At 41.0% G+C, this 11503-nt stretch overlaps 1 protein-coding gene across 4 annotated transcripts in view; it reads right to left on the reverse strand.

Annotated features, from left to right (window-relative positions):
* The window catches only part of Sytl4 (synaptotagmin like 4), a 46217-nt gene extending 36627 nt beyond the window's left edge, over positions 1-9590 (reverse strand). For 3 of the 4 annotated variants that reach the window (XM_021188033.1, XM_021188032.1, XM_021188031.1), the window contains exon 1: positions 9442-9590. The gene's annotated coding sequence lies outside the window, so the exon portion shown is untranslated. The remainder of the gene's footprint in view (positions 1-9441) is intronic. The other variant, XM_029534185.1, reaches the window with a different exon arrangement.
* Positions 9591-11503: the final 1913 nt, after the last annotated feature.

Raw genomic sequence — 11503 nt, forward strand, 5'->3', positions numbered from 1 at the left:
AACAGGAGAAATAGCTATTAAGACAATCCTACTTAAATCTCTAACTTTCAAAATCTGCACTAGAAAACCTCCCTCTCATAGAAACCAGGCAGCTCTATAAGGTCCCATGCAGTTGATGGTAGAAGTCCAAACAGTTCACTACCGTCTATATTGAAGACCTTAAGAACCTTAAGGTTTGTATACTAAAGAGCCTTCAAAATCAAAACCACCCAGCATAGTGGTGCATACCTGGAATCCCAGAAAACAGGAGGCCAAGGCAATAGTACTGTGATTTAAAGTCAGTCTGGTCTATATAAAGAGATCCAGTAAGAAAAACTCAAGAGCCAGTTTCAGTGGAACAGGATTGACTAGCATTCACAAAGCCCTGATTTTGGTTTGATCCATCTTACTACCCCCATCCCTACTCCCCCAAAGAAAGGAATATTATAAAATCTTATTCATTTATAATCATTTTTAAGTGTGATAAGGCTGTAATTTTTCAATAAAGCTTATCACCTTGTAACTCAATTATCATTCCCTGCTCTAGAAGCTTTGATAAAGCAGAAACCCCACAGGGAAGACCCTGTGCTTTTGCCAGGGTCACAGATGATGGCGATTTCTAAACTAAACTCCAAATGGCATCTGTTTCTCTCGGGCCACGTCACCTACAAAGCACCCACACCATCCTCTTAAATGAGAAGTCATGACGCCTCATGACTAATCCAGTCCATGTTCACACCTAGCTGCAGTTTCATGCATTTGGCTTCTTTTTAATTTTAGGGATGCTGTGATCCAGCTATGGCCATAGAAACCTTGAGCACAACCAAATAACCTGTATTTGAACTTTAACTGGGCTGCATATGTGGCAGACCATTTTAAAGTGTAAATTTCATTCAAGTAAAATGCTAATAAACATGTGAGAATATTTACACAAAAGGTAAGAGAAATTACAAACTACGAAATAAATGTAATATACGAACTGATTGCAAGTATTCCTTGCCTCCTAAACGGTTTAACCCTAATTACTTGACACCTTACTTCAAATCCCTAACACAAGATTAGTACATGCATTACCAACATCTGGTGTACTGCAGAAGCAATGTTCTAACAGTTCAAAAACAAAAATTAAGAAGCTACAAACACTTAAATGTTCAAAGTAGGTTCGTACATTTCTATATTTTCAGAACTGACAAGATACATGAAAGTACCTTTACAAGTTCTCAGGAGGAAGAGATATAAATTCTCATAATGAAATAAGTAGAATTTTAAAAAGGAAAGCACTCAAAATACCTAGAAGGACTTTCTTTGCCAAACATATAAATATTTGCTCTTAGTGTTGTAATTATTACTATTCTAAATAAAATTATACAGAGAGAAATCTGCTCAGCAAACTATCCTCTTATTTTACAAATGTCAAAATTCTGTGTGTGTGTGTGTGTGTGTGTGTGTGTGTGTGTGTATGTGTGTGTGTACACTACAGGATTGTAAACTGTATGAATGAAATATATTATTGGGGGGAAGGAAATGCAATTTTACTTTTGTCCATCTCTGTGTAGATTATTGGAGGGAAAAGGAAATGGATCTTAATTTTGTTCATCTCTGTACCTTCAGTGTCTAGAGTGCTGCTTTGCCAACAAATACACTCAATCAATATTTGTAGAGTGAATTAGCTGGCATCAAAAATACCACTTATCATTCAACCACACCCAAGAGTTTATTCCGCAGAACTTCTCCACCTTTGACATCATTGATTCAATACTCCTCTCTGAATTTAACAGCCCATCCTTCCAACTTGTTCATTCAGTGATCTCTCTCAAGTCATTCCTACTCCAAGACCTCACTTAACAGTCTTCTACAAACCCTCTTGCATCTGGTCAGCCCCTTTCTGTCTTTACTTCCTTTCCTAGACAGTTTGGATTCTCTTATTTCAAATACACTCTTGTCAGTGTCCTCATTAACTCCTAATTTCATTACAAATATCTCCTTTTTTTAAAACCCATCTGAGCTCATGTGTCCTTTATGCCTTCCTGAGAGCTCCTGGAATACAGTGAAAGATGGGCCTAGTAGATTATTACCCACACAAATTCTTCATCACCAAGCTCACCTCAAGACTGCTGGGCACCACAAATATGCTTCTCTGGGTCTGGCTAACCTTCCTTTTCTCCACAACACCTATTGCTCGAGTGACTCTAATATTCAATCCAAACCCTGTCTATTTCAACTCCTGTCCAAGAGGCTGGTCTTACCTCTCATCATAGAGAAATATACATGCCATCAGATCACTTACTGATGCCAAAGCTATAGTTATGCTCATCTATGCCTGCTCATGGTGAAGCTCCACCTACTTCCAGATCCCCTCCCATTTCTATTTCTCAATATAGAGAGATAGGAAGGATGAATGAATAGATTGGAATATCTTATATAGGCATACAAACAATGTCTGGAAAAAAGGCAAACAAAAAATTTCCCTATGGGAATTAAGATAAGCAGAAGCAATAAAATTATATTTTAACTCTTACTGGGTCAAGTAATAAAAATATCTTCATATCTCTGAGCACACCAAGCTATATAAGGAAGAGGCTGAAAGGGAATAGAAAGATATAATTATAAATACAGAGAAAAGATGGGGTAGATTTTCCAAATCTTGAAGGAGGAAGAAAAGAAAAGCGAGTGGTTAGTGGCATCATAGACGAGAGAAAAATATTCAATAGACAAGAGAATACAATCAGATAAGTCTTAAGGGAGGAAAATCAAATGGTCAAAAAAAATCTAAAAGAAAATGGTCCACCCATACTGGAAATAATTTTTTAAAAATATTTGGGTGTCAATTCTTACAGACAGACATTGTTGAACTTTTTAAGATTGATTTTTACTTATGCATATTTGTGGGTATTTGCCACATGGGTACTGTCCCTGAAGCGGGTGCTGGTAACCAGTATCAGGACCTCTGGAAGAGCAGCAAGCTCTCCAAACCACTGAGCCATCTCTCCAGCCCCAATGCTCAGCTTTCTAAAAGAGAAATATAAAAGGGATTCTCATACTTTCTTGATAAATGTAAACTGGAAAGAAAAAAAATCCGTTAGAATAACTGAATTTTCAGAAGTTGAACTTTATAGAACTTTTCCCAATAGCAACGAATTTTCTGATCCATTGTTTAATCCATGTTTAACACGTGCCTTCCCTGCTGAAGTGCTCACCAGAAAAAGAGAGTGGTGTCTGTCTCCAATACATGTCAAATGTTTGGATGGCCAGAGCCGATGCAGGGTGCCTAGCACATTTCAGGACCTCATAGCTGCCACACAGTAGGCCCTCAGCAGATATAACCATGCTTTATTGTATGTCACTGGCAATAATTTGAAGGCACAGACACTAAGGACCCAAACTGAAAAAACTACAAACATGAAATAGTGCAGATACCACAGGAGATTTCCATATCTTCAAAATATCTTGAATTCAAGGTAGTTTCAGATAGTCATGGCCATGAAATGGAGTGATCTGTCAATTCAACTCCTCATTTGCTGGCACCATCTAATCTCTGACCTTGTCAATTTCTGTCCCAGCCATTTGGACAAATCTCTCAAACTACATTGTTCTTAGTGCTTCAAGATCTTGGCTGGTGAGTGAGGCTGGAAGGAATTGAAACCAGCTTCTGGGACTTGAGGGAGAAACAAAGCACAGTAGTCCCGACCCATTTTATTTTTTGCAGCTTTATGGAGATAAAATTAACAAAAGATGGATACATTTGCAGTAAACATGAGGCTGTGAAACACATACCTTGATGGGGCACCCTTCTTTTCATCTTTCTCAAATGCCACTTGAGCCCTTCACCACTCTTGTCAAGAGGACCACCCTCAGAAGACCAGCCCTCCACAGCTCTGTCCTTCGGAGCATCACTAGTTTTGCCCTTTCTCTGTTGTCTCAACCAAAGAGCTAGTTGCCTTTCTCTAAGTATAGTATTATTCTCCACATTCATTCTGCTCAATCACTAGCCCCCAGCTTCCTCAGGGACCCCTTATCATCTAATTCTATGTGGTTGCCTCATAAATAGCTTTCTCTCAGTTCTGTATTTAAAGCAACACAAAATTAATACCCTGACCTCCCCTGAGCCTTGTTTCCTTCCCATTAAAGCCGAGCTTCTTCAATGTAAATACCACATTTTTTCCAAACAGGGGGGTGTAACTGACTGGTAGATTACTTGCCTACTATGCATGAGATGATGGATTTGATCTCTACCATAGAAAAAAAAAAGAAAGATATTTTCAAAAGATTATCCACCCTTAATAAGGGCATGAGCAAAAGATGCTCTTGATAGTAAATATGTAAATTCTCTGAGATGCCAATTGGGTCTTGCCTACTCAATTTTTAATATATGTATATATGTGTGTTTATCTTTCATTGACAGTAATTGTGTGTATTTATAGGAGAGAATCAATTTTTGTTATATGTATATATTATGGAAAGATTCAGTTTATTCTTTTAACAATGTAAGAATATATGATGCATTATTGTCAGCATGCATTATCTCCCCAGTTGAAGAGAAACTATGTATCGATTGATCAATACCCCCCTCACTCAGAAGGTCACTTATTATAATGATTTTCCCAGCACTAGGAAGATGATTCAGTGGGTAAGACTTCTAATGATGACCTGAGTTCGATCTCCAGAACCCATGTAAAAAGCCTGTTATAGAGAGATCTCTGGGGCTCACTGGCTACAAGCATAGGGTGTGTTCCAGATTCAGTGAGAGATTCTGTTTCAAGGGAATAAGGCAACAGTGATAGAGCCAAACACCTAAAGCCCTGCTCTGTGTACACGACTACAAGCACATGTGTGTACACACATATATATCCCACACCCATGTTTCACGTGTTCCAGGCCAGGAATCTGGCAGGGAGCAGGGGACGCCTACCATCTCAGGTGTGAGTTTCTGGGGCCTCAACCCTCTCTACCCCTCAAGCTTCCTGACATGGTTTATCACCCCACACACCAATACGGAGCTGTTCCAACAAAATAGTTGTATATATTTTACTATTGTTTAAGAATGTTCGGTGAACCTCCATGGTGGCTGGGACAAGGGTACCAGGCAGAGAAAATGGAGACACATGGAAGAGTTCACCATACAGTTTGAAAGTGAGATCAACAAGAGTTTAAACACTATATGTGGTGGCCTAAGATGACAGAAATCTTGCGTAACCCAATATTCTTTGTTTAACGGAACTAAATGTATAATGGTACTCTTTTCTTAATCATGGGAAGGCAAAGGGAAGGATTAAAGGTATTGGGGTAATCAATAATCCATAGTTGGCCATATTACCCTTGAGGCATCCATTAGATGCCAGTTAGAAATGTCAAATAGGCCACTAAGAACATGAGGCTTCAGGACAGAAGAAAGACCCAGAACAGAAACATGAATGGTGGCTGTCTAGCTGTCACAGCAATGGTTAAAACTTCTTAAAGAGAACATCTGAGCAGGTTTTGGGTAGAGAAAAGTCTGTAGGCTGAGTCCTAAGACAGTTGAATGCTCAGTGTTTGGGAAGATGAGATTTAAAGTGCCTGAGCAGTTATTTATGCAAACTTACATTTCAAAGAAGTTAATAGACAATAAATGGTAAGAAGTATACAGTCACTGTTTTTTCCAGGGCAGAGGTCCTTCTAAGTCTGATGTTATCAAATGGATTCTGTACTTTTTTTCTGACTGGATATTTCAACCCGCATTTAAACAAACTAGCACTTTTATTTTGCTATACAGCTGCTGCCTACGCCTCTACAAAACTAGTCTACAACTAGGCAATTGTTGTAAAAGTATTCAGTTGGACCTTCTCCATACAGCCCATAACCTAGTAACCACCTCACACATAAGAAGATTAAGGGTGATGAGAATAAAAACCTAATTTGTAGCATCTTTTATTTGTTGGGGCTTTTCCCTGTTACATAGTTGCCTTCTCTCACTGATCTTGACAAATGTCTGAATGTCCTCAGAACCACTGATAATTCACACCTCTCTTCCCAGTGCTGCCACTGTTAAAACAATGAACCAAAGAGAAGGGTTTCTTTCTTTCTCCACCCACATGATTTGTACTTAAATATAAAGTGGAGGTTCCGGTCAAGCATATTGGTTCACATCTTCAATCCTAACACTCAGAAAGCTGAGGCAGGAAAATAGCCATGCGTATGAAGCCAGACAGGATACACAGTGAAGACTAGGCTAGCCTAGGATACATTCTGGGACTCTTATCTCTAACAACTTAGAAATTAAACAGAGAGGAAATATTTATAATTAGGTCAAAGTTATCAGAAATAGTCTCAAAGCAAAACAAAAACAACAATAACAAACAGCCAAACAAAAAAACCTCAACAGAAGGGAAGCTGTGTGAGTACTGTGCTGGGGGCAAATTGAAGGCATAGTTTCTGACTCAGAAAAGTACAGGAGTTCCAATTCCTAGAACAGCAAGGCCGTTCATTCCTTCACTCACCAGCATCAGTCTGGCCCCTATCATGTGCTCAGAACTCTGGTTCCTTTGACCATCAGTAAATACAAAAGACAGCAATTCCTATCCACTTGGCCTTTGGGTTATCAGGTAGATGTGAAACAATGAATAAGCAAAACAAATGTAGGAAAGAGGTAAAAAGAGTGGATAAGGGCCTGGAGAGATGGCTCAGCCGTTCAGAGCACTGGCTGCTCTGATCCAGAGATCGGGTTCAATTCCCAGTACTTACATGACAGCTCACAACTGTCTGTTCCATGGGATTCAACACCCTCATTCAGACATACATGCAGGCAAAACATCAATGCACATAAAATAAACCTTAAAAAAAGAATGTTTAGGGACATGATTGCAATTTTCAGTGGGTTGGTCAAGTGACTGCCTTGAAACAGAGGCATAATGCTTGTTCCTATTCTGTGTTACAAATATCTCAAGATTTTTTCGTATTCCAATCTCACCATCAGCGCATCCCCAACCCCTAGCACAAATCTTTGTGCTTCAAGATCCAGTTACTGCCTTTACAGAGATTACATACAACCTTCCAGATGGAAAAACAGAATGGTATTCAGGCCTTTATTGAAGTCTAAATAAAGTCCTTAAGACAATATAACTAGTCATTCTCCTTGGGGGAAGGAAGTGTTCATTCAGTGAGGTTGACTTAAAGGCAATGATGTTAGGCAAAATCTTGAGAGATGAATAAGAATTAATGACAAGAGGTTGGGGATATGAGTACCAAGTTGGCCAGAGCAAAACAAAACAAAACAAAACAAAACAAAAAACAATAGTTTAAGCAAAGTTCCAGAGGTGGGCTTGAGGAAGATATACTCTCCTGAGTATCTCTGCTGAAGCTACAAATAAAAAGAATGTGCTATCACTCTGTCTGCCTGGTGTGGCTTTGTCACTTAAACATATTTCTGTCAAATACCTGTCAGCTGCTACCCCGTTGTTTCTCCCCTGGCCATCTGGAAAGGAAGAAGTTAAATCAGGTGCCCATCCAGAGAATGCAGGAACACACCTCTAAAACCCAGAAATCTGTTCTCCTAACTTCGAGACAATTACCACGGAGCATCCAGGATGTGCACTTAACAACAGCAATATGCAACTGGACTCAGGTTTGAAATGAACTCAGTTAAGACATGAATGTGGTCATTCAACTTCCCCCACAGTGCATCTAAGATGGAACCAAGGACCAGAAGTTAGCTTCATGCAAGCTTATCCCATTGTCAGAGTGTAATTTAGAGCATCACACTTAACGTCTCAGCCTCCTCTGCATTGTATCATGGCTGTAACTGTATCACCAATTGCATAGAATTAGTGTGAGGCTTATCTGAGATGGGATGAGAACTGATCACACCGTGGCCTGACTTCATTCGTTCATTATGCCATCACTTTAATAATTCCAACCTTGAAGGGAAAGTGCTCAGAGAACACCAACCAGAATGCTTCCTATACTCATAGACCAATAATCCCAGAGCCAGCCTCCAAGTTCAAGTTCACCACTCTGACCTAGGGTGTAGCCTTTGAAATCATATCCATCTGCTACCCAAAGGGAGATTCACAAACCAGTTTTGTGGAGGCTTTTTCTACTAGGATTTCCAGCACACACACAGACACACAGACACACAGACACACACACACACACACACACACACACACACACACACACACACACCAAGAAAAAAAATTGCCAGAGCTCTCTGAGATAATTATTGTTTTTAGTTCTTCATGGCAAATTTTCACCTTAGTTCATTAACTCCTTAATGTCAACATATTTATGAAGAACACAGCTAACAAAGAGCAGAAGAGTAACCAGTTTAAAAAAAAACAGCAGAGAACAGATGTGATGTTGCAGACCTGTAACAGCAGCACTTTGGGAGGTAGAGGCAGGAGGTTTGCCAGCCAATGTGAGGCCAACCTTGTATACATAATGAATTCCAAACCATCCTGAGCTACAGTGAGACCCTGTCTCAAAGTAACAAAAACAGAAAGGGAAAGTGGGGTAGAGAAGTCCAGGGATATAGGCGATTAATTTCTCCCACAGAGCTTAGGGTCAGTCCTTCTAGAAGCCATATGTATACTAGAATGCTAGGTCCTCTGGTCCTGAAACTGTAGCATATTAGGGGAAGAAAGAGTTGGTTAAAGCAAACACATCACTCTTCAAGCTATCAGAATTTTAAACCAAATTATTTTACCATCAACTTCTCCTAGAGCCCATCCAACTCCTTCAGTGTCAGCTCAGTGTTCATCATCCTCTCCAGGCTGGAGGAACACTGGTGTCCTGCCAGGAGCAACCCCCCAGCCTGTTTGAAGGGGGCATGATAAAGGAGTTGAGCTCTAACCTACACAGCTGGGGCTCCAGCTCCATACCCAAAGGGAACCAACCCACTGGGACAGAACTCAGAGTCAAACCTGCCTGTAGTCTGTACCTGTGGTGAAGAGTCGAGGTGAAGCTAGGAAAACAGAAGCCTGGAGTTCAGAAACGGCGCGGGGCCATAGAAGGAGCTGGACAGTCAAGTCCAGCGAGGTCACCAAAAAGGTGACTAGCCTCCAAGTCCGAGGGCACAGCTCCACTAGAAGCCTGTTCAAGCCTGCGCCAGGGGCCAGCTTTCTAGAGGGGCCAAGGCTAGCGGAGGAGGCGGGGGGAGTTGGGGCGCACGGAGCCAGCCATACCTGTGGAGAGGCAGCACCCACAAACTCCGTCCAAGGGAACCGGGCAGAAGCAGCCCCGAGAGAAGGAAAAGTGGCAGGGAGGGAGCGCCTGGAGCAGACGGGAGGCACCGCGTGGGGGTGCGGTCCCTAGACGTGGACACAGCAAAAGGGCCCGCGTGGCAGCTGGGGAGGGAGGACAGGGACCTCACACAAGGTACAACAGGACACACGCCCCCCGAAGTGGGGGCGAGACACGGGGCTGGGGGAGTCCGCGAAGTCCCATACAGAGAGAGGGTGAAGGTGCTCTCAGATACTAGCTGCCACCTACCTGTCACCTGCAACAGGTGCTACTGGGTGACAAAAGGTCCCGGTGCCGAATGGTTGGAAGGGTCTCTAGCTCCAAAAAGACAGACCAGCAACCAGGGCGGCCGGCCCTACTCAACCCTCCCAGGAGGCGGAAAAAGCTGCAACTTTCCCTGAAGCGGGGAGGAGCTGGACTCTTAAAGGGCCCGCACCGAGCGCAGGGCTATTTGAGCAGAGGGCCAACTAGTACAGTAGAGAGTTCTGGGAACCAAAGCCCTAAGGCACTGGAGGAATTTCCTCCTGAGTTAGCAGAGTTTGAGGACCTACTGGATGTCCCTCCTCTGCCATTTCCGTCTAGTCTATCTTTGTTCGCTCTCTTAGATGATGGGGGTCGGGGGGTGGGTGGAATAAAGTTCACTTGCCTCTTTGTTTAGAGAGCCAAAAGTTGTCCAATAGTCAAGTACTTCTTTTGAAATGTAAATGAAGAAAATATCTAAGAAAAACAGAAAAAAAGAAAACAAGAGTCAGTCATTTGTGGGGGAGAGAAAGATAACTTCTTCATTGATGTAGGTATTGGTAAGGAGCCCGTGCTCCTGTGAATAATCAATCACCCAGTATGCAACCCTGATGAAACGGATTGGGTCATCGAAATAAATAACTTAAATAAATTTTAAAAAAATAGAAAGAATCGAAATAAATAACTTAAATAAACTTTAAAAAGTATAGAAAGATGACTATATGGGGGTGTGGGGAAAGGAAGACAGTGCGAGTGGTAGAGGAACAGGACAGGGAATGGTCTGAATTTTATTTGAGGGAACAGTAACATATGTACCATTCAGACTGACTTTCTGTTTTTCTGAGGCAAGTAAAAGTTGTCTTCAGGGAAAGGATATAGGTTAATTTCATGCATTCACACTCAAAGACACAACTAGTTAAGTTAGTCACCTCATTAAAAAATTAGACAACAAATGAGAACAACAGTGTAAAAGTAACGGTAGTAAAAGGCATTCAGTGACCAGTGACAGCTGAGGAATCGCCAGGTCAGCTCTTCTGTCACTTCTAGCTGGAATGTATGCTGCTAAAGAACTCTGTAAATGAAGAAAATATCTAATAAAATAATTTTTTAAAAAAATAAAATAATGTTAAAAAAGAACTCTCTTTTGAAAGCATGTGCTCATTGTCCTTCAATACACACAAAAAATGTTTATATTTACCCACATCTCCACTTTCCTCTCTGTCTTTGCTTCATATCAGCGGTGAAAGGCAGGCAGATCCCTCTTATCTACTGCTACCAATGAAACATACTCAAATTTCTACCATCTTAAAAGAAAATCTGCGTCCTACCCATATGCAAGATCTCTCTATACCTCCTTTAAGGGTCAATTTATTGAAACTATTTTACAGGTGAGACGTGTCTGCAATTTCTCACTCTCTTCTTTCTCATTCATTTCTCAAAGCTTAAAAATCTAGTTTCCTTCCCCCCACCGAGACTAAGCTAAATGAGCTACCAATGATCTCTGCATCAATAAATTCCTTGATAAATAAACAAATAAAGCATTACTGGTTCTTATCTTGCCTGACCTCTTCCCTACATTTAGCCCCATTGGCCATTTCCTTACCCCTGAAATGAATTCTCTGGTATCTGTGACACTGTCTTGCTTTTCCTCCTAGTATTTTGCCTTCTCTTTCATTTCCTTGATAGGGTTCATGTTCTGCTGTCATGTCAGACAATCTCAGAGTGAAGATAAATGTGCTCTCTCTAAATGGTATCTTTCATCTATATGACCACATCTGTAATTCTATAATTCTTCCCAGATGGCTATATTGAGCTCTGTTTCCTTAGCATCTCCAATCAGATATCCTGCAAGAACCTCAAACTCAACACAAACAAAGTTGAAATCCATCAAGCTTTTCTCTTAAATGTGTTCTTCCCCCCACCCCACACAAGGATTCTAAGTAAAAGACAACCTGCCAATTGAGGCAGACAACTGGCACCTAAAATAGTATATGATACATAGTAAGCCCTGAGTAACAATTGGGCTTTTTGTTTTTGTTTGTTTGTTTTTTGTTTTCGAGACAGGGTTTCT

Source organism: Mus pahari, chromosome X (genome assembly GCF_900095145.1).
Source record: "Mus pahari chromosome X, PAHARI_EIJ_v1.1, whole genome shotgun sequence".
NCBI lineage: Eukaryota > Metazoa > Chordata > Mammalia > Rodentia > Muridae > Mus > Mus pahari.